Source organism: Triturus cristatus, chromosome 3_2 (genome assembly GCF_964204655.1).
Source record: "Triturus cristatus chromosome 3_2, aTriCri1.1, whole genome shotgun sequence".
Taxonomy (NCBI): domain Eukaryota; kingdom Metazoa; phylum Chordata; class Amphibia; order Caudata; family Salamandridae; genus Triturus; species Triturus cristatus.
The window spans coordinates 435404217-435427791 of NC_140584.1; positions in this window are offsets into that span (position 1 = coordinate 435404217).

Consider the following 23575-nt stretch of genomic DNA (forward strand, 5'->3'; position numbering starts at 1 on the left):
ATACATTAAGAATCGCCTTTCCTATATTTAAAGTGAGCATAAGACATCTTCTGGCCTAATTATATATATGGCCCAAGATCTGAAAATGTGCTTTAAATATTAAAACTGTGATTTCTTTCATGAAAGCATAAACTGAGGCTTCATGTAAGTTTCGCACCAACCAGTTTGTAAATCAACATATCCTTGTCAGCTATTCAGGTTTCGTGTAGACATGCTATATCTGGTTTTAGCTTATATAGCTGTTGACAAGCCCTCTTCTGCTTGATTTTAAAGTTGAGCCCATTAACAAATTGATGATCCTAGTATGATTAAATAGATACACATAAATTGAATCGGTAATACATCTACTGTATTCCACCATACTCAGATGACAATTACCTTTTGAAAACCTCCCCATCACCACCGCCCATTCCCTACCTAAATCCGCTTCTTCCCAACCACTCCCATCTCCCCCTTCACGGGCCCTGCCGATCAACTGATTGGTCCACCCTGCCCCGACTTGACGGATGCAAAAGTGTGCATCTTGAACAAGACCTAGGCAGTCACCCAATGATCCCTCGTCACTAGCAGCATCTGAAACAAAACGGTAAGATACAAATTAGTTTCTACTCGAGTTACCATTACTTTGGTCCTTGATATTTTAATGTAGTGAAAAATGAGGTGCATCAGCAGGATCAGACAAATCTTGAAAAGCCCCCCCCCACCTCCAGATAAGCCTTAAATTAGAACATCTAAGGGATAATGAGATGGCCAGTTCGTTAAGGTATGGAAACGTAGTTCTGAAATCTTCCTCCTGGAGGTTTCCATGCTAAATCAAGAAAAATCGAGAAACAAAGTACTTTGTCAGAGGAGGAACCTCTTTGTTACCCTGCATTGGACGCACAGTCTCTTTTATCCAGTAGTCCTAAAAATAAGCAATTATTATATGGGGTCTAGAACCTAATTTCGACATACCGGTTGGAAATCTATGAGCTCAAGCAGTTGGGAGATGTTGACCATTCATATTTTTAAATCTGATTGAGGCTTCTAGCCGCAGATTCCTTACCTTTGAATTTCCCAGGTGTCAGGCTGGATCTGGAAATGTTTGCATGAGCAGTACCCCTGCATGTGTGACGTTGTCTGCCTCATTAGTGTCAGTTATGACGTTGTGGTCACCTATATAGGCGCCACCCAGGTGCGCGAACATCAGTTCTTTTTTTTCCATACCAGTTAAGCGATGATCCAGATTAGAGTTACCGCTCTGTCTCTTTTTTGACAGGCATCTTTCAAAATTTTTCTGGTCTTCCAGTATCAAAAAAAGACAGCTTGCCCTGCTCTCACAGAGCTGCCTGGCACATCGGAGAGTCATGCAATGTTCACAAAACTTGATAGCAATCATTTAATGGCATGGCTTTACCCTGCAGCTTTTTAGCGTTTTGCCTTGCAGTTAAAGCTTATGACGTCCTAAGGGACGTAGAGCCATCCCTGACTGGGCTATTGGCACACGCACTCGGAGGTTAAGCAGGTTTAAAATCAATTACAGCTGAAATAATACTAAAGCAGTGTGATGAACTCTGGGACAGCCAATAATGTTCTTCTACAGACAAGATAGTGGCACATTGTAACAACATTGTATCCATCTGAATTAAGGATTGGTTCAGTTACAATGACATGAGTTGAAAGCCATTCGGAATGTCACAGTGAAGTAAGGGCAATAGTGTGGTGCTTGCTGCCCCCTCGGTCCTCCTGGAGCTCCATCCATGCCGATTTCCAGGACCAGAAGGATGACATTGACCACTGCTTGTAGCTCAGGTACCGATGGCATCTCACTGCTCATTCAGCCAAGGTGGGTCCGCACCCATACAGTAACGTCTGTAGCACAAGCCGTGAGAATTGTGCAGGAGACATGGATCCATTGAATGGCTGTGGGGAGCTCAGGCAGCACGCCACCCCTCGACCACGCTCCCTGCTGCCAAAGTTTTGTTTGCCTAATTTTAGTAGCAGTATCTTGACATCATCATGATCTTTCCTCAATATCTTCCAGGGGTCTATCTCAAATGATGTGTCTTTGAAACCTCTTAATTTGGGGATGTAACTCTTTATCATTTGCTTGCTCATGGTATCCATCTGTATTGGTTATTTTTCCTTGTATTTTAGAGCTACTTCCATAAATGAGCCCATGTGTGTGTACCAGGCTCTTTCTCTCAATGGCTTCTTTGTGGCTACTGCCCACCTGTGTTCTTTATGTGCCAGGTCTACCAAGGTTGCCTAAGACATTGGGGGCAATGATCCTCTCAGTATGATGATAGTTGGAGGAGTTACTGTCAGTTAATCCTCATATTGAAATTCATCAGTATCAGAGGCATCAATGCCTTGGTCATGCATTCAAGAGACACGTACATGCATCCAGTTGTGAGTCAAAATAAGGCATTTTACAAACTGTAGGATGCTGTCAGTGTCTGTATCCTCAGCAAGTTGATGTAGTGGCACTGATGATGGTATGGTTGTTTGCATGATGTCATTCAGACCAGAAGATGTAGTCAGTCACGTTGGGATCTTCTATCGCTTGCCCTTCCCTAACATATGGAGTAGCTATATCCCTTCAGGCTAATTCCCCATACCTCCATGTGCATAGGCATTTTTGCTTTCAGGTTTCCAACACACTGGTCAAGCTTTTTTCTCAGGTTCTGAGTACACTTGTTTCGCTTCGGATAAGCTGTTGCAGGCATAATGCACCAGGATAACACTAAGACCAACAGTCCTGGAATACACAGATAACTTATTGTCTTGTGTTGAAATTGGCAATGTGATTGGCACAGGAGATCTTTTTTTTTATCCTCTTGATTTACTGTCACCCTCTGCTGACTATAGATTTTCCTGTATCGGTTTTGTTAGGTCACTCTAAGCTGCACTTATGGCAAAGTCTCTGATGTACATGGTGCAGTTCTTGCCATGTCTATGAAAGATTGCAGTGCACTTACATTGGTCGAAGGTAGAGAGTGAACTCCTGTTTCAAGTTTGGCTGAGCCTGGCCTCTCGCTCTGCACTGAGAACTTGAGGCCAACAAAGTTTAGTTTGGTTTTGTAGCCTTCAATTTGTCCAATTGTAGTGTAAGGTTTGCCTCTTGCATGGTTCTTGCATGACAGCACCGATTTTTAGGACAGTGTCATCGTGCTCCTTCTTGTTGGCCAGTGGCTGTTTCTCTCCGAGGGCATTGGGGCTCCTCCCCGTTACATTCTACAATAATACAGCAATGCTCATATTTTGTTTTAATAAAAAAATACCCCCTTTGTTATTTTGTATTGTAGTGGTCTACTTACTAGTTACTACTAGAACATGGGGCACTCTCTGCCCCATTCACCGCCGCCTTTTTCCGGTTACCATTTGTGGACACTGTCATGTAACTCTGCTTGGCATCTTGCTTGCTCCCCGGGCGGGCCCAAGAAGCCAAAGTGTTGGGCTGACAACCTCACAGCCCTGAAGGCTGTGAGGTCATCAGCTCGGCAAAGACCTAGCTTCAAGGCCCAGTCTTCACCCCCTGATGGCGTGGAGGTAAAGTTAGCACCGAGCATTTTAAATTCAAGCCCGGTATCGCTAACCCTCCACATCAATAGAGAGAGCGTTTCACCCAACCCTTTCCTAACTCGTAACCGGGCATCGTGGGACCCACCCTGTGACAAGTTGGGAAAGGGTGTGTCAGGCGGGAAGCCAAGGAATCGAGTCTGTGCAGGCTCGACATGAGACTGCTTCTGGAATGGTAGCCTTCGTCAATCAGAGTGGTGGAAGCCATTTTATCAGTATACCTGCGTCACTCGAGACAGATAGTTGGACTGCATGTTTTTTGTAGCTGAGGGCCCAAAGCAGTCTGAATCCGAATCGGATTCAACTTTACTGAAGTACCGGCAGCAGCTGAGCCCAAGCTAGTCAAGGTTGCATGCCGCTGTACACAGCACTGCAGGTTGCTATCCGGAGTACTAGGACAGTAGGACTACTTCTGAACTTGGGACTTCGGGAGTCCGGTGGTTGCCCGTGTTTGTTTTTACTTATATAGGCCTGTTTAGCTTTAGGGCCTTATCGCATGGATGGATGTCGTGCTGGGGGGCAGACAGTGCATTGCATTGTCATAACAAATATTTTAGTTCAGTTCAATCTCATATCTCTGCCCTCCATAAATGGAACAAAACGTTCATTGAAACGCTGTAAACCGTGGGCTGTTCATGATATTATACCCGCGTAATGGGCTGGCAATATAGCACTGCCCACATAGGTTTTGGGACAGGGAAAGAACACACATCCATTACACATTCCATCTTACAGCTCAGGGCTGCTTTTCTCTTGATGTCTCTATTAAAGCTTGTAACACTCTCTGTTGTGTTAATGCAATGGACACGTGCCTTACATTTATTATACTTCTTGAACCCATTCTCCGGCTTTAGCCTCTGTTCTTTCTTTGTCATCACATCCCTCTTTCCTCATGTGTCCCTTATTGATGCTACCTTCCTGAAGGTGATCTGTGGTCCCATACCCACCTCCTTACCTGTAACCATATCCATCCTTGGGTGAAACAAACTATATTTGGAGCAATTTAAGTAGACACATAATACATCACAAGGGCCTTGTAAACACTGCTGAGGCTGGGGTGTTGGTGGTGGTAGTTTGTTGCCAGAGCTCCTTGAGTCTGATTTTGGTAATTATGCGAAATTCTAGAGTCAACAGTGTAAGGGGAAGACAAAGGCATGGGGACTTTACACAGTTTAGTATACAGGGCATCGCAGCCTTATATGTGCTGACATAACATGTACGAGGTGCTGCTTCTGTCTCGGCCAGTGACACCCTTGTTTTGCTTCAGAGCCCATAATAATGGAGGGGTCCCCTGAGTTCCGAATCCTCGAAGATAAGTGCTAGTGACCATAATAATGCTGTGACATGCAGTGCCGCACACCGGACTTCAAACACTTCTAAGTGTATGTGTAGTTTAGGACCTACTGATGGAACGGCCGGCCTGTGTGTGCATTTATAAAGACTGGTTTGAGGTCCAGGGAGGACATGTGTTGCTTTCCTCAGTCGGGACACGGGATCCCAGGGTAGCCTTCAGAAAGGAGGCCTGCCCCCATTCACTGCTGCCCAGATCCCAGGAGAGCGTTACAACAAACAATTGATGGACGGAATGCTGACAATGCAGACATTCTACCCCAGTCAAGAGATCTGGGTTAAATACATCGTTCTTTTGCCCACTACACCACCCCAGTTTAGACATGGCCATATGCAAATCAGTCTTGACCCTGTGCCTCATGGGAACAGTCCAGCCCGAACTGCCAAGCCATGTCTTCCCTGGACCGGAATCAAGCATCCTAGGACCGGTTTCTGGCTATCAGCCGTCATCAGCCAGGATAGCTTGACTCCAGTGGCGTAGTGAGCACGGGTCCCACGTCTGGGAATACCCATCCCACTTAGGGCGAAAAGCGTTACAACAAAAAATTGATGGACGGAATGCTGACAATGCAGACATTCTCCCCCAGTCAAGAGATCTGGGTTAAATCCATCGTTCTTTTGCCCACTACACCACCCCAGTTTAGACATGGCCGTATGCAAATCAGTCTTGACCCTGTGCCTCATGGGAACAGTCCAGCCCGAACTGCCAAGCCATGTCTTCCCTGGACCGGAATCAAGCATCCTAGGACCGGTTTCTGGCTATCAGCCGTCATCAGCCAGGATAGCTTGACTCCAGTGGCGTAGTGAGCACGGGTCCCACGTCTGGGAATACCCATCCCACTTAGGGCGAAAAGCGTTACAACAAACAATTAATGGACGGAATGCTGACAATGCAGACATTCTCCCCCAGTCAAGAGATCTGGGTTAAATCCATTGTTCTTTTGCCCACTACACCACCCCAGTTTAGACATGGCCATGTGCAAATCAGTCTTGACCCTGTGCCTCATGGGAACAGTCCAGCCCGAACTGCCAAGCCATGTCTTCCCTGGACCGGAATCAAGCATCCTAGGACCGGTTTCTGGCTATCAGCCGTCATCAGCCAGGATAGCTTGACTCCAGTGGCGTAGTGAGTACGGGTCCCACGTCTGGGAATACCCATCCCACTTAGGGCGAAAAGCGTTACAACAAACAATTGATGGACGGAATGCTGACAATGCAGACATTCTCCCCCAGTCAAGAGATCTGGGTTAAATCCATCGTTCTTTTGCCCACTACACCACCCCAGTTTAGACATGGCCATATGCAAATCAGTCTTGACCCTGTGCCTCATGGGAACAGTCCAGCCCGAACTGCCAAGCCATGTCTTCCCTGGACCGGAATCAAGCATCCTAGGACCGGTTTCTGGCTATCAGCCGTCATCAGCCAGGATAGCTTGACTCCAGTGGCGTAGTGAGCACGGGTCCCATGTCTGGAAATACCCATCCCACTTAGGGCGAAAAGCGTTACAACAAACAATTGATGGACGGAATGCTGACAAGGCAGACATTCTCCCCCAGTCAAGAGATCTGGGTTAAATCCATCATTCTTTTGCCCACTACACCACCCCAGTTTAGACATGGCCATATGCAAATCAGTCTTGACCCTGTGCCTCATGGGAACAGTCCAGCCCGAACTGCCAAGCCATGTCTTCCCTGGACCGGAATCAAGCATCCTAGGACCGGTTTCTGGCTATCAGCCGTCATCAGCCAGGATAGCTTGACTCCAGTGGCGTAGTGTGCACGGGTCCCACGTCTGGGAATACCCATCCCACTTAGGGCGAAAAGCGTTACAACAAACAATTGATGGACGGAATGCTGACAATGCAGACATTCTCCCCCAGTCAAGAGATCTGGGTTAAATCCATCGTTCTTTTGCCCACTACACCACCCCAGTTTAGACATGGCCATATGCAAATCAGTCTTGACCCTGTGCCTCATGGGAACAGTCCAGCCCGAACTGCCAAGCCATGTCTTCCCTGGACCGGAATCAAGCATCCTAGGACCGGTTTCTGGCTATCAGCCGTCATCAGCCAGGATAGCTTGACTCCAGTGGCGTAGTGAGCACGGGTCCCACGTCTGGGAATACCCATCCCACTTAGGGCGAAAAGCGTTACAACAAACAATTGATGGACGGAATGCTGACAATGCAGACATTCTCCCCCAGGGATGTATGTCGTTACAACGCACACTTTTACAACGCATGCACTTACAATGCATTTTTTACAACGCAAAATCCATTACAACGCATGACATTACAACGCATGACACTACAACGCATTTTTAAAAACTACCTTTACAACGCATTTCCATTACAACGCATACTACCTTTACAACGCATACCATTACAACGCATAATATTTAATTGCATTTAAGGTAAGTATTAGATAGTATAGGGGTAAAAATTACTATTCTAACTCCAGGGGGTGCAACAGTAGGGTAAGTGTTGGATAGTATAGGGGTAAAAATTACTATTCTAACTCCAGGGGGTGCAACAGTAGGGTAAGTGTTGGATAGTATAGGGGTAAAAATTACTATTCTAACTTCAGGGGGTGCAACAGTAGAGTAAGTGTTGGATAGTATAGGGGTAAAAATTACTATTCTAACTCCAGGGGGTGCAACAGTAGGGTAAGTGTTGGATAGTATAGGGGTAAAAATTACTATTCTAACTCCAGGGGGTGCAACAGTAGGGTAAGTGTTGGATAGTATAGGGGTAAAAATTACTATTCTAACTCCAGGGGGTGCAACAGTAGGGTAAGTGTTGGATAGTATAGGGGTAAAAATTACTATTCTAACTCCAGGGGGTGCAACAGTAGGGTAAGTGTTGGATAGTATAGGGGTAAAAATTACTATTCTAACTCCAGGGGGTGCAACAGTAGGGTAAGTGTTGGATAGTATAGGGGTAAAAATTACTATTCTAACTCCAGGGGGTGCAACAGTAGGGTAAGTGTTGGATAGTTTAGGGGTAAACATTACTATTCTAACTCCAGGGGGTGCAACAGTAGAGTAAGTGTTGGATAGTAGAGGGGTAAAAATTACTATTCTAACTCCAGGGGGTGCAACAGTAGGGTAAGCGTTGGATAGTATAGGGGTAAAAATTACTATTCTAACTCCAGGGGGTGCAACAGTAGGGTAAGTGTTGGATAGTATAGGGGTAAAAATTACTATTCTAACTCCAGGGGGTGCAACAGTAGGGTAAGTGTTGGATAGTATAGGGGTAAAAATTACTATTCTAACTCCAGGGGGTGCAACAGTAGGGTAAGTGTTGGATAGTGTAGTGTAATATTATGCGTTGTAATGGTATGCGTTGTAATGGTAGTATGCGTTGTAATGGAATGCGTTGTAAAGGTAGTTATTAAAAATGCGTTGTAGTGTCATGCGTTGTAATGTCATGCGTTGTAATGGATTTTGCGTTGTAAAAAATGCGTTGTAAGTGTAGTGCGTTGTAAAAGTTGTGTTGTAAAGGTTGTTCCCCCTCCCCCAGTCAAGAGATCTGGGTTAAATCCATCGTTCTTTTGCCCACTACACCACCCCAGTTTAGACATGGCCATATGCAAATCAGTCTTGACCCTGTGCCTCATGGGAACAGTCCAGCCCGAACTGCCAAGCCATGTCTTCCCTGGACCGGAATCAAGCATCCTAGGACCGGTTTCTGGCTATCAGCCGTCATCAGCCAGGATAGCTTGACTCCAGTGGCGTAGTGAGCACGGGTCCCACGTCTGGGAATACCCATCCCACTTAGGGCGAAAAGCGTTACAACAAACAATTGATGGACGGAATGCTGACAATGCAGACATTCTCCCCCAGGGATGTATGTCGTTACAACGCACACTTTTACAACGCATGCACTTACAATGCATTTTTTACAACGCAAAATCCATTACAACGCATGACATTACAACGCATGACACTACAACGCATTTTTAAAAACTACCTTTACAACGCATTTCCATTACAACGCATACTACCTTTACAACGCATACCATTACAACGCATAATATTTAATTGCATTTAAGGTAAGTATTAGATAGTATAGGGGTAAAAATTACTATTCTAACTCCAGGGGGTGCAACAGTAGGGTAAGTGTTGGATAGTATAGGGGTAAAAATTACTATTCTAACTCCAGGGGGTGCAACAGTAGGGTAAGTGTTGGATAGTATAGGGGTAAAAATTACTATTCTAACTCCAGGGGGTGCAACAGTAGAGTAAGTGTTGGATAGTATAGGGGTAAAAATTACTATTCTAACTCCAGGGGGTGCAACAGTAGGGTAAGTGTTGGATAGTATAGGGGTAAAAATTACTATTCTAACTCCAGGGGGTGCAACAGTAGGGTAAGTGTTGGATAGTATAGGGGTAAAAATTACTATTCTAACTCCAGGGGGTGCAACAGTAGGGTAAGTGTTGGATAGTATAGGGGTAAAAATTACTATTCTAACTCCAGGGGGTGCAACAGTAGGGTAAGTGTTGGATAGTATAGGGGTAAAAATTACTATTCTAACTCCAGGGGGTGCAACAGTAGGGTAAGTGTTGGATAGTATAGGGGTAAAAATTACTATTCTAACTCCAGGGGGTGCAACAGTAGGGTAAGTGTTGGATAGTATAGGGGTAAACATTACTATTCTAACTCCAGGGGGTGCAACAGTAGAGTAAGTGTTGGATAGTAGAGGGGTAAAAATTACTATTCTAACTCCAGGGGGTGCAACAGTAGGGTAAGTGTTGGATAGTATAGGGGTAAAAATTACTATTCTAACTCCAGGGGGTGCAACAGTAGGGTAAGTGTTGGATAGTATAGGGGTAAAAATTACTATTCTAACTCCAGGGGGTGCAACAGTAGGGTAAGTGTTGGATAGTATAGGGGTAAAAATTACTATTCTAACTCCAGGGGGTGCAACAGTAGGGTAAGTGTTGGATAGTATAGGGGTAAAAATTACTATTCTAACTCCAGGGGGTGCAACAGTAGGGTAAGTGTTGGATAGTATAGGGGTAAACATTACTATTCTAACTCCAGGGGGTGCAACAGTAGAGTAAGTGTTGGATAGTAGAGGGGTAAAAATTACTATTCTAACTCCAGGGGGTGCAACAGTAGGGTAAGTGTTGGATAGTATAGGGGTAAAAATTACTATTCTAACTCCAGGGGGTGCAACAGTAGGGTAAGTGTTGGATAGTATAGGGGTAAAAATTACTATTCTAACTCCAGGGGGTGCAACAGTAGGGTAAGTGTTGGATAGTATAGGGGTAAAAATTACTATTCTAACTCCAGGGGGTGCAACAGTAGGGTAAGTGTTGGATAGTGTAGTGTAATATTATGCGTTGTAATGGTATGCGTTGTAATGGAATGCGTTGTAAAGGTAGTTATTAAAAATGCGTTGTAGTGTCATGCGTTGTAATGTCATGCGTTGTAATGGATTTTGCGTTGTAAAAAATGCGTTGTAAGTGTAGTGCGTTGTAAAAGTTGCGTTGTAAAGGTTGTTCCTCCTCCCCCAGTCAAGAGATCTGGGTTAAATCCATCGTTCTTTTGCCCACTACACCACCCCAGTTTAGACATGGCCATATGCAAATCAGTCTTGACCCTGTGCCTCATGGGAACAGTCCAGCCCGAACTGCCAAGCCATGTCTTCCCTGGACCGGAATCAAGCATCCTAGGACCGGTTTCTGGCTATCAGCCGTCATCAGCCAGGATAGCTTGACTCCAGTGGCGTAGTGAGCACGGGTCCCACGTCTGGGAATACCCATCCCACTTAGGGCGAAAAGCGTTACAACAAACAATTGATGGACGGAATGCTGACAATGCAGACATTCTCCCCCAGTCAAGAGATCTGGGTTAAATCCATCGTTCTTTTGCCCACTACACCACCCCAGTTTAGACATGGCCATATGCAAATCAGTCTTGACCCTGTGCCTCATGGGAACAGTCCAGCCCGAACTGCCAAGCCATGTCTTCCCTGGACCGGAATCAAGCATCCTAGGACCGGTTTCTGGCTATCAGCCGTCATCAGCCAGGATAGCTTGACTCCAGTGGCGTAGTGAGCACGGGTCCCACGTCTGGGAATACCCATCCCACTTAGGGCGAAAAGCGTTACAACAAACAATTGATGGACGGAATGCTGACAATGCAGACATTCTCCCCCAGTCAAGAGATCTGGGTTAAATCCATCGTTCTTTTGCCCGTGCTCACTACGCCACTGGAGTCAAGCTATCCTGGCTGATGACGGCTGATCCAGGGAATACATGGCTTGGCAGTTCGGGCTGGACTGTTCCCATGAGGCACAGGGTCAAGACTGATTTGCATATGGCCATGTCTGAACTGGGGGGCGTAGTGGGCAAAAGAAGGATGGATTTAACCCAGATCTCTTGACTGGGGTAGAATGTCTGCATTGTCAGCATTCCGTCCATCATTTTTTTGTTGTAACGCTTTTCGCCCTAAGTGGGATGGGTATTCCCAGACGTGGGACCCGTGCTCACTACGCCACTGGAGTCAAGCTATCCTGGCTGATGACGGCTGATAGCCAGAAACCGGTCCTAGGATGCTTGATTCCGGTCCAGGGAAGACATGGCTTGGCAGTTCGGGCTGGACTGTTCCCATTAGGCACAGGGTCAAGAGTGATTTGCATATGGCCATGTCTGAACTGGGGGGGCGTAGTGGGCAAAAGAACAAAGGATTTAACCCAGATCTCTTGACTGGGGTAGAATGTCTGCAGTGTCAGCATTCCGTCCATCATTTGTTTGTTGTAACGCTTTTCGCCCTAAGTGGGATGGGTATTCCCAGACGTGGGACCCGTGCTCACTACGCCACTGGAGTCAAGCTATCCTGGCTGATGACGGCTGATAGCCAGAAACCGGTCCTAGGATGCTTGATTCCGGTGCAGGGAAGACATGGCTTGGCAGTTCGGGCTGGACTGTTCCCATGAGGCACAGGGTCAAGACTGATTTGCATATGGCCATGTCTGAACTGGGGGGGCGTAGTGGGCAAAAGAACGATGGATTTAACCCAGATCTCTTGACTGGGGTAGAATGTCTGCATTGTCAGCATTCCGTCCATCATTTGTTTGTTGTAACGCTTTTCGCCCTAAGTGGGATGGGTATTCCCAGACATGGGACCCGTGCTCACTACGCCACTGGAGTCAAGCTATCCTGGCTGATGACGGCTGATAGCCAGAAACCGGTCCTAGGATGCTTGATTCCGGTCCAGGGAAGACATGGCTTGGCAGTTCGGGCTGGACTGTTCCCATGAGGCACAGGGTCAGGACTGATTTGCATATGGCCATGTCTGAACTGGGGGGCGTAGTGGGCAAAAGAACGATGGATTTAACCCAGATCTCTTGACTGGGGTAGAATGTCTGCATTGTCAGCATTCCGTCCATCATTTTTTTGTTGTAACGCTTTTCGCCCTAAGTGGGATGGGTATTCCCAGACGGGGGACCCGTACTCACTGCGCCACTGGAGTCAAGCTATCCTGGCTGATGACGGCTGATAGCCAGAAACCGGTCCTAGGATGCTTGATTCCGGTCCAGGGAAGACATGACTTGGCAGTTCGGGCTGGACTGTTCCCATGAGGCACAGGGTCAAGAGTGATTTGCATATGGCCATGTCTGAACTGGGGGGGCGTAGTGGGCAAAAGAACGAAGGATTTAACCCAGATCTCTTGACTGGGATAGAATGTCTGCAGTGTCAGCATTCCGTCCATTATTTGTTTGTTGTAACGCTTTTCGCCCTAAGTGGGATGGGTATTCCCAGACGTGGGACCCGTGCTCACTACGCCACTGGAGTCAAGCTATCCTGGCTGATGACGGCTGATAGCCAGAAACCGGTCCTAGGATGCTTGATTCCGGTCCAGGGAAGACATGGCTTGGCAGTTCGGGCTGGACTGTTCCCATGAGGCACAGGGTCAAGACTGATTTGCATATGGCCATGTCTGAACTGGGGGGGCGTAGTGGGCAAAAGAACGATGGATTTAACCCAGATCTCTTGACTGGGGTAGAATGTCTGCATTGTCAGCATTCCGTCCATCATTTGTTTGTTGTAACGCTTTTCGCCCTAAGTGGGATGGGTATTCCCAGACGTGGGACCCGTGCTCACTACGCCACTGGAGTCAAGCTATCCTGGCTGATGACGGCTGATAGCCAGAAACCGGTCCTAGGATGCTTGATTCCGGTCCAGGGAAGACATGGCTTGGCAGTTCGGGCTGGACTGTTCCCATGAGGCACAGGGTCAAGACTGATTTGCATATGGCCATGTCTGAACTGGGGGGGCGTAGTGGGCAAAAGAACGTTGGATTTAACCCAGATCTCTTGACTGGGGTAGAATGTCTGCATTGTCAGCATTCCGTCCATCATTTGTTTGTTGTAACGCTTTTCGCCCTAAGTGGGATGGGTATTCCCAGACGTGGGACCCGTGCTCACTACGCCACTGGAGTCAAGCTATCCTGGCTGATGACGGCTGACAGCCAGAAACCGGTCCTAGGATGCTTGATTCCGGTCCAGGGAAGACATGGCTTGGCAGTTCGGGCTGGACTGTTCCCATGAGGCACAGGGTCAAGACTGATTTGCATATTGCCATGTCTGAACTGGGGGGGCGTAGTGGGCAAAAGAACGATGGATTTAACCCAGATCTCTTGACTGGGGTAGAATGTCTGCATCGTCAGCATTCCGTCCATTATTTGTTTGTTGTAACGCTTTTCGCCCTAAGTGGGATGGGTATTCCCAGACGTGGGACCCGTGCTCACTACGCCACTGGAGTCAAGCTATCCTGGCTGATGACGGCTGATAGCCAGAAACCGGTCCTAGGATGCTTGATTCCGGTCCAGGGAAGACATGGCTTGGCAGTTCGGGCTGGACTGTTCCCATGAGGCACAGGGTCAAGACTGATTTGCATATGGCCATGTCTGAACTGGGGGGGCGTAGTGGGCAAAAGAACGATGGATTTAACCCAGATCTCTTGACTGGGGTAGAATGTCTGCATAGTCAGCATTCCGTCCATCATTTGTTTGTTGTAACGCTTTTCGCCCTAAGTGGGATGGGTATTCCCAGACGTGGGACCCGTGCTCACTACGCCACTGGAGTCAAGCTATCCTGGCTGATGACGGCTGATAGCCAGAAACCGGTCCTAGGATGCTTGATTCCGGTCCAGGGAAGACATGGCTTGGCAGTTCGGGCTGGACTGTTCCCATGAGGCACAGGGTCAAGACTGATTTGCATATGGCCATGTCTGAACTGGGGGGGCGTAGTGGGCAAAAGAACGATGGATTTAACCCAGATCTCTTGACGATTTAGGAAGATATTGAGGGATTATTGTTTAAGAAATCAAGCACATCATAGAGGAAGATTAGCAGTGGAGCGACAGCTGGGAGGAATGGTAATTGAGGAAAGGTTAGTGAGCAGGACAGATGTAGATTGCATTGAGAAAGGATTGAGTGGAGACAGGTGCAGATACTACAGAGAGAATGGATAGCCGAGGATAGGGGAGACAGCAAAGAGGAAGGTCAGAACACGAAATACTGAGGATAACAGAGCGGTATTAAGAAACAGCATAGATCACGAATAACAGAGGAAAGACAGACTGTGGAGAGGAGTGATAACAGAGACAAAACAGCGAAGCACTGCAGGGAGGGAGGAACAGTAGCAGAGGAAAGACACACAAAAGAAATGAAGGTTCTGCAGAAAAGAGGATAACAGACTTAATATCAAGAGACAGACAACAGAGAGAATGTTTAGCAGAAAGACAAACTTCTGAGAGGAAAGATACAATAGGCAGACTGAGAAAGCATAGAATAGACAGACATCAGGAAAGATTATAGCAGTGAAGAGATAGAGACAAACTACATAGAAGAAGAATGTGGAAGAAATGTAGAGAGAGGCAGACTGCAAATAGCACCACAACACTCTTTTGAGTGTACATGTGTGGTTTATAAGCCTCTTTTATTATTTCTGTTCATATGTGAAAATTGTGCTGCAAAATACACAATTTCTTCAAAGAAAATCTCCCCAGGGACGTCAGACTTGTTTCCTTCACTTACCCACATAATCTATGTTACACTTAGTTATTTACGCCTCACCACTTTCATAGTTCACCAGCCGCCACTGTTGTTGGCACTAAATACTAGTTTATCCTAGCTGTACTGGAGGGCATTGATGACGGGAGGTATTTCTTAGCAATTAAACTTGTGAAAGATTTTAGCAGCAGGCAACACCTCAAACTAAGTTACTTTCTCCTACAAAGCTCAACATGAGTTGTGAATGTCAATATATATATATAAAGAACTTTGTTCCTGCGTTAATTGGTCATACCCCTTTTTAGGTCTCGCCAAACCCAGCGCATGCGCTGGTCTGGCGAGACTTATTGAGAGGGCTCCAAAAAGTGCTACCAGGCCAGCCTAGAGCTACAGTGCATGTGCGTGGGCGCGCGCGCCACGCTGTACCGCGTATACTTTCCTTTTCGCGGCTACACGCCCGCTTTGATGTTTGATCGCGATCGCGATCACTTTCACTTTCGCGGCCGTATGGCCGCTTGGCATGGCCAATAGGTCTCGCTTTTGGGACCTTATAAGTATTTAGTTATGCAACAGTTGCATGGCTAAACACATATAAGGTCCCAAAGGCGAGACCTAATGGCTATGCCAATGCTTGTTTAGATCTAGTTTTGAAAATATTTTTGCTCTGCTGAGCCATGTGATAATTTCATCGGTATATGGAAACTGCTGTGTTAGATCGCCTGGCATTGACGCTTTTTCAGATTTCTGTGAGTAGCTTTTTCAGAGCCATCACAATTGGTGAGAGCCATAATATGTTGAGTGCCAGGAGTTCTTGAATATCTTCTACCTTCGTGTTTTGTGTGTGGAATGCTGTTCTCTGACTGGCAGGACCTCAGTTCGCACAGACTTATCTACATGTAGATTAATTTGAAAAACATTTGTTTCTCCTTGCTTTTTGAAGAGTTTGTGGAATTTTTGTTGCTTGGGCAGGCTGGTGCTGAGTTTATAGCGATGAACCCAATTCTGCTGCAGTCTCGAAACTCAGCAAGAATTACGCTGGCAATTTTCCTCGCAGAACATGTTTTACAGTGGTGATCATCTGGTCTTTGTATTTGAAGGAAGTGCAAAATTGTGCAAGGCACTTCAAAGCCATCGTCAGTGCCACATGTATACAAATACATCCGTTTATTCCAGAGTTGATGGACTGGTCATTTTCTTGTATTTGTCTGCAAACATAACAGTAACTGGCACTCCACATTTCAGAATAAATCGTGCATAATATCCCCCTACCTGAAGGTCAATGTCATGGAGCAGTTGTGACCGGATTTGTTTGTTTTCTTCCTACTTGACACATAGTAGTTGATTTTTATGAACCCTAATTGCAATGAAGTGTCTAAGCCTAATAAATTCAGAGCAGATACATCACCACATGCTTGTCCAGTTTGTTTCCATAGCCTCTTTCTGTCTTTTTGTACCACTTCTTTGTTGTGTATGGCCATGGCCTGAAACCTTGGACCAGTTCTGCTGGACTCTATGGTAGCTGCTGGGCTTGCCTGCTCTGTCATCCACTATGGTAATCTGTAAAATGGCATGTAGTTTATAAGTCTTCTTTAGAAGTTGTGGTCTGCATGATTCTTATTGACACCCCTTAGTTATTCTGAGCCTTATTGCCGCTTCATTGTTTTAATCACTAAATTGTCAGGGTTTCCTCTGTTACCTAAGCATGGTGTCACATTCATCTAGGGATGTCCTTTTCATCTGCTGAGCCCCAGTAAACATAAATTGCTTATAATTTACATTTGTCATTAGATCAAAATAGTTGAACAAGGCCTTCTTTGTTGCTAAGTAAGTCTCACTCTTGATATTGTGAAATTTGTTTAGCAGATCTCTGACTCCTGCACCCATCAGATTTAGAAAGATTCTCAGTATCTGCTTGTTCCTTGTCTCTTCTATGGCCTCAATGCACACAACTTTATCCATTCTGTCAGTCGAGGCACAAAATGTTCCAGAATAGACACGTCAAAAGTGGCAGGAGGTTTCAGAACGATGCCGGCCTGTAGGAGAAGGGCTGCCCTATTAAGATGGTTGAAGCATCTGTTGGTCTGTTGAGTTGGGGCTTGCTTCGGGTTGGTTGTGTCTTGTATGAGCTTTTACTACTTGTTCTAGCCCTTTAAACTACCACCTTCACTGCTCACAACAGGCATATCTATGCACTTCTGAGCCGTTGTGTACACTGTGGCAAGTGCTGCGGATTCACTCATTTCTCTTGTTTTTCCTTTTCCTCTAGCACCAGCCACATAATCAGCACTGGCTGATTTTGGAAGGGGTAGGTGTACTCTGTATTGCTCAAATTGGCTGCTAGATTTGCAGTAAGCAAAATGACTGCACCCAATGTGACTCAAAATGGCCGATTGCAGTGCTGCTCAAAATGGCGGCCCAACACCTGCACAAGATTATGAGATACCTCTAAGCAACTATGTGGGTCTTACACAAACACGGGATGCTTCCTTGATTAGGCGGGCAGACACAGGACTGGCAGTGTGCAGCAATCTACCGAGCTCATGTTCTCTTGCAGACTTTGTTCAGATACTCCCCATTAATTGTAATCAATAAGGGCACTTGCATTTAGACAGTTTGCCAAAGGTGAGTTGCATACACAAGCAGCTCTTTAGAGTGGTGTGTTGAGAGACTCCATGTAGGTTTCACTGCTCGCAGCCACCTGGCATTTATAAGCGCTACATTCACCTGCTGCCTACGATTGTTTTCAATGAGACAGAATATCTTGCCTGTACACTGCTGTCAGGAACCTACTTCATCGCAAGTTTGTGTGTCTGGATGGCCATCTGAGGAGATGAGGAGCCGTCAACAGGAATTGGCAACAGGCATGTAACTTATTTATCAGCTAAACACGGATGTCCAGTTACTCACCGGTAAAATCATCACTCCAAGTCCTGATAATCCCATTCCATTCCTTACGCATGAGCAGTTCGCCTGCTCCACAGAAACTATTATGTAGCTGAGGTCAAAATACTTTGCCCAATATGGCTCTGCCTACCCAGCATGCATTTCCCCTTGAAGCACATCACTAGGACATCCTGAGAATACAAAGAAACCCATAAGAAAGAAAAACAAAAATACAAACACCATAAACAGAAACCAGAGAGGCGTGGCCTCGGGCCGACATGGCCGCTTGGAGCTGAAGCTCCGTGTCCACCCCGCACTCTAGGCTGCAGAAATAAGTTTTCCAGCACTCCACTCCAGAACAAAAGGCAGGTTCTGGCGCCTGAACATGGCTGGAGGCGCTTGGGCATAACATCGCTGCCCTAACCTGAATATCTGGCCCAGAATCGAGAGTTCACGGTTCCGCGCTGAGCGAAATGGCGGATTGATTGTTCTACGCTCCTTCAGGGGTGAGGCGTGGATGAGAGGCATCTCAGTTACCGCTCTCTGGGCCACTGATGGAGCGGTGACAGTCTGGTGGGTGCCGCGTTGTCTCTGGAGCTACTATTTGAACGCCGGGCTGGGGGGGACCAGGACCACCTCGAAGTGCCTGACCCTGCAATGGCAGCTCCGATTAAGGCTCCGTGTTGAACCCTCCCTCAAATTCTCCTGAGCGGCTTCCTCCTCACTATCATCCCTTCAAAAACAACGTTTTCACAATCGGAATATGGCTGAACCACCCGAAGCTTAATCTTGCCCTTCTCTGACTTTGCACCACAGAATTATTAACAACGTAGCCATACCTATGAGAACGAGAAAATGGCGCCCTGGGAGCTGTTGTGAACTCGTCCGGTGCCGAACAGTGTACGGTGAGTGGGGGGGGGGGCGGGGAAGAGTCCCCGCCACCCGTGAGAGTATCCTGCCTCCCTTCGCCCCCTGTGGGATGTTTGGCCCGTGAGTCTTCAACCAGATTTCCCCTGATTCACGATATACTGATTGACAACCCCGATGCCCTTGCGGTACTGTGCCTGTGCATGCATACAGCCGACATTCTACTGCCCTCCGCCCTCCCTTGGTACTGTGGCTACGTCCCCCTACGACCCTACTTGATGGTACTCTGCTCTCTTAGTTTTTATGTGATCATGCCTTGTATGTATCCTGCCATTTTGAGATGGTTCCCTTCGATACCCATGACCCGGATCCGCCATCTTGTTGAACTTTGTCCTTTTCCTTGTTACACTGGACTCCATCCTGTCGACCTTCAAACATTTCTTTTTTGCTGGACTGCCTTACCTCTAACTCCCTCTCAGGTCCCCCTCTCTCCTCTCACCTATCTCAGACTTTGACTCTGGTCCCCTCTCAGCTCTCTCTACCCCTTCTGTTGTTTTATTTCTCCGTTCACGCCACTACTAATAATGCATTCTTCTGTAATAATTAGGCATTCATCAGTTACCCTTATCTGCAACTACTGTGTAATTTTTGTACATTGCAACTTTGCTGCTCCTTGTGTTCCTGTTCCATGGCTTTTCACCCCCCCAACCCCCCTGCGCTACTCGGACACTCTCTGAGCACACCTGCTCACTATCCTGACAGCGGAGTCCAAGCTTTATGTCCTACGCACGGTGGAGCTGCTTGGTTCAGCTATTGAGGAGATCGGCCCTGGTTCCTCACCTCGGCCGTCACCTACCCAGCCAGACATTGGGCATAGTTTCTCCCCGTCTACCCGTTTCTCCCCTCCCTACCCCTCCCATGATGAATTTTCTGTAACTCTCCCCTTTTTCTTTGGTTACTAAGTTTTGATTGTTTTTAACAAATGTAACATGTTAGCCTGTAACTCTGATCCTCATTGTGTAACCTATGTAAAATGTGTAACTTGCAACTCGCTGTTCCTTATGTAAAGCACTCTGATACCTACGGGTCTAGCCAGCGCTATATAAAACTCAAGATAAATAAATAAATAAGAGAGGGAGGGAGGGATGGGCTCAGGAATGGAATGGGAAGGCCAGGACTCGGAGTAATGAAGATTACCGGTGGGTAACCGGGCTTTATCTCCTTGTCTGTCATCCCATCCCATTTCCTATGCATGAGCACATAGCCAGGTGCATGGTGATTGATCCACACAGAAACCAAGGATGATGCAACGTACATGAAAGACAATGCAAAAAACAGCATAAATCCCAGATTATGAACAGCCGGCAAAACATAAGCACCAAACACTGCGGACACAGTCATCCCCAACCGTAGACAGTAGTGGGAAACAAAAGTGTAGGAATAAGCCGACGAAGGAGCAGTACAAATGTCACGCAGTGACACATCCTGAAATAATGCCAAGGACGAGGAAAACAATGCCTATTAAGACAGAAGCGACAAAGAAGGTACAAGACCCCACCCAGAGAGACCACATGTGACACACAAGGAAGCCACTTCCCAAATGCACAGGAATTCCAGGCAGATGCAAAAGGCCTACAACACATCCAGAGAATGGAGAATCACAACCTATGCAGAAGACATTTCAGGAGAAGCACCAGAAGGATAAAATCCTCAAGACCAACGGAAACCAGGGGTGCAGAGTAGGACCAGTCAATGCCAGAAGCACCAACGAAAGACCCCAGGTGGGAAAAGCAGAGCAGGGGACGGGACTCAGAAGCAAAATAAAATTACAAATTTGCAATAAGCGAGACACCAATTGAGAGAAAGAAGACACAACAGAGCACCCGAAGGCCAGAATGGAGACCCAACAGGCACGGAGAGGGGAGATCAGCTGACCAAACAGAAAACCATCCCCTCAAATAAAACAGACACCCTGACCAAATCACAGGAAACAGGAGACAGACCAGCCCCCCTACACCAAGAGCCAAAGCTCTACCAACGAGGACTGCAATTCGCCAGGGCTTGACAGTCCTTGAGAGAACTGGATGGCCTGAGTCACAACAAGTGAAGAGCCCCAAGCCAACACGGACAACCTCACAAGAGCCAAGCTCCCAGCTGGAGGCGTAGGACAGAGGATGGGCTAAAAAGGTGCGCAAACAGCGGAGGTGGGTCAACGGGAACCCACAAATGCAGAAAAGCAGTCAAACCCTCAAGAAGGGGAAACCATAATCACTAGACCAGTATGGAACAATCAGAAGAACAGCCATCAGAACCACCCAAATCCCCAGAGGACCCAGTAGAGCAAAGGGCATGGGACGAAGAAAGCATCCAATGCCCAGGCCTAACCATGAGGGAATCAGGCCGAAAACAGTGGGAGAGGGACCAACTCTGCCAAGGCAAACAGACCCAGCCAGGGAAGGCTGAACCAGGAGAGAAATGGCAGAAAGAGAAGGGTAACACCCAGTCTATAGAAACTGCAGGCCCCTACACCACCCCCATAACAGAGACCGCTGGGAGAGAGGAGACTCCCAAGGCCCACAAATCGGCCAATTCCATGGAGGAAAGAGTAAACAGAGACTGGACAACCCCCATGTCAGTTGATTGCATCAGGAACGACCTTTTCGGCTGTTCAAACAAAGATAGCACAGGTCCGAAGGAGAGGAGCGAAACAAAGACAGTGCCTGCCACAACACCACCAAAACCCACCAGTACAGAGACTGGAGAGCCCAGAAATGGATCATCAGCCCAGGGAGAGGAATCCCCCAGCAGGGCCTCTCCCCCTAGTGCCTGCATTGGTCCACAAGACCACCAAGGCAGAAGGAACGAGCCTCTGAGGGAGTAAGAGGTGACAACCACCACCGGAGAAACCACCCAACCTGCAAGGGCTCAGAAATTAAAGTCACACTGATCTGTGAGAAGCTGGAAACCAGGGAATAAATGAAGATGGGCCCTAGAGAGCACAGGCATCTCCCCCAGACTTGGCAGTCACAGACGGGCAGACACCCAAGATTAAGAAAGAACCCAGGATATATGGTAGAACAGACGGAATACAGCCCCGGTGAACATCACAGCCATTGGGGACAAGGTGGTTGGAAAAACCCATGGCATCGTTCAAAAGTCAAAAACAAAGCACCTGGAAAAGGCAGGAGAGTGAGCCCACAGAAAAACAAAGAAACAGTGGACCAGTCAGATGTATGGGAATATGCAGGCAGACATCCATCAAGGGTTGTGTGGTAGCACTCCTCAGGAGCTGCGAGTACAGTGTCCTTGGGAACTGAACTGAATCCCAGGCTCATGTATCTGGGACCGAACAAAAGGAAGGTAACCAACATCACCCCTTGACAACACACTTATGGACCATGTCACCTGGGCGTCTGTCTGATTACACACCTCTTGACTCCCGACAGATGGGAGGAAACAAAAACTCGACCCAGAGCAAATGCCTACCACATGGATAAAGGAGATACTCCCCCCTCTACCAAACCCTTTGTGGGAGGAGGAAACCCAACTGAAGACTTTTGAGAGGGCACTGGGTACAGCCACCACTGACCATCATGCGAGACCTGGCAAGCGAGTGGACCAAATTTCAGAGACTCCACTGATGGAAAAACAACTGCAAATAAGTCCACAGGAGAACACCATGACAGTAATCAAGGGAAAAAGGATTTGTCCACCACCTGCCATACATGCGACAGCACCGATACAACATAACATGTGTAAGTGCGTTGTACGGAAGGTTACAACGGCACAAAATTACAGAAGTGTATTGTAACCCAAATCAATGGGACTCAAAATATTGACCAGGGAAAAAAAAAGGCTGAGGGAACAGGCCCAGATAAGAACCTGTGACCCCCCCTAAAGGGGTCGAATAAGTCCTTCAAGCCACCAGAATATGCCCAAATAGTAGGCCTGGGCTAAATATCCGTTCAGCTCGCGGAAATTGCGATAATTTGACATTTTCACGTTCCGCGGAGAGCGCGAAAATGTCAAAATTTCCGCATTCCGCAGCTTAGCGATAATTTGTTTCTTGCTCGCGCTGTAAAATAATACATTCTCGCGCGCGCGCGATCGCCTTACCTGAATCCCCGAGTTCGCCGACAAGTTTTCCCGATCCGGTTGCGTTCTCCACAAGATGTTGGATTGTTGGTAGCCATTTGCGCTGTCTCGCGACAGTTCGCGCCCGCTGTAATGTCATTGGTCGCGCGATCACATCTTTCTTCTCGCGATCATGCACCGCGAGAAGAGTGAAAACAAGATGGCCGCGCCCGCAAGCAACCGCATGGGTAAGTTGGCGAGCCGCGACCATGCAGAAAATACCGCGAACGGGCGGGAAAAAAACTTCTGCATCTCGCGATATTTCCGCGTGTTTGCGGAGATTTGTAACATTTTCGCGATAATTTGCGAAAGTCACTTTCGCAAATTCCGCCCACCCCTACCAAATAGCAGAATGGAAGGGTATACACTCAGGCACAATCTGGCCGAAATGAGGCAACAAAACTACCACAACCAGCTTCAGCAGAGTGAAAGGGGTGCAGGGAGGACTACCAGTGGGGAGAACCAGAAGATGACAGTCCCCATGCACTTTTCTCCACAAAGAGATAGATGGAGAGACAAAGAGCCAGGCAACAAGGCAGGGGGCTGATGCACAAGATGAGGGGAGACCAGAGGCCATGAGGATACCTCAGTATGCCTGCCATAGCAGAACCCTAAACATAAGGAACCCCCCCCCCATGACCCCAACTGGCCAAATGCATCCTGTCTGGGGACTGAAAGTGGTAGATGCCCAAGCCAAAAATGCCGCCTCCTCCACATCCTTAATAATGGCCTGAATAAAGTGCACATTCACCCCTCG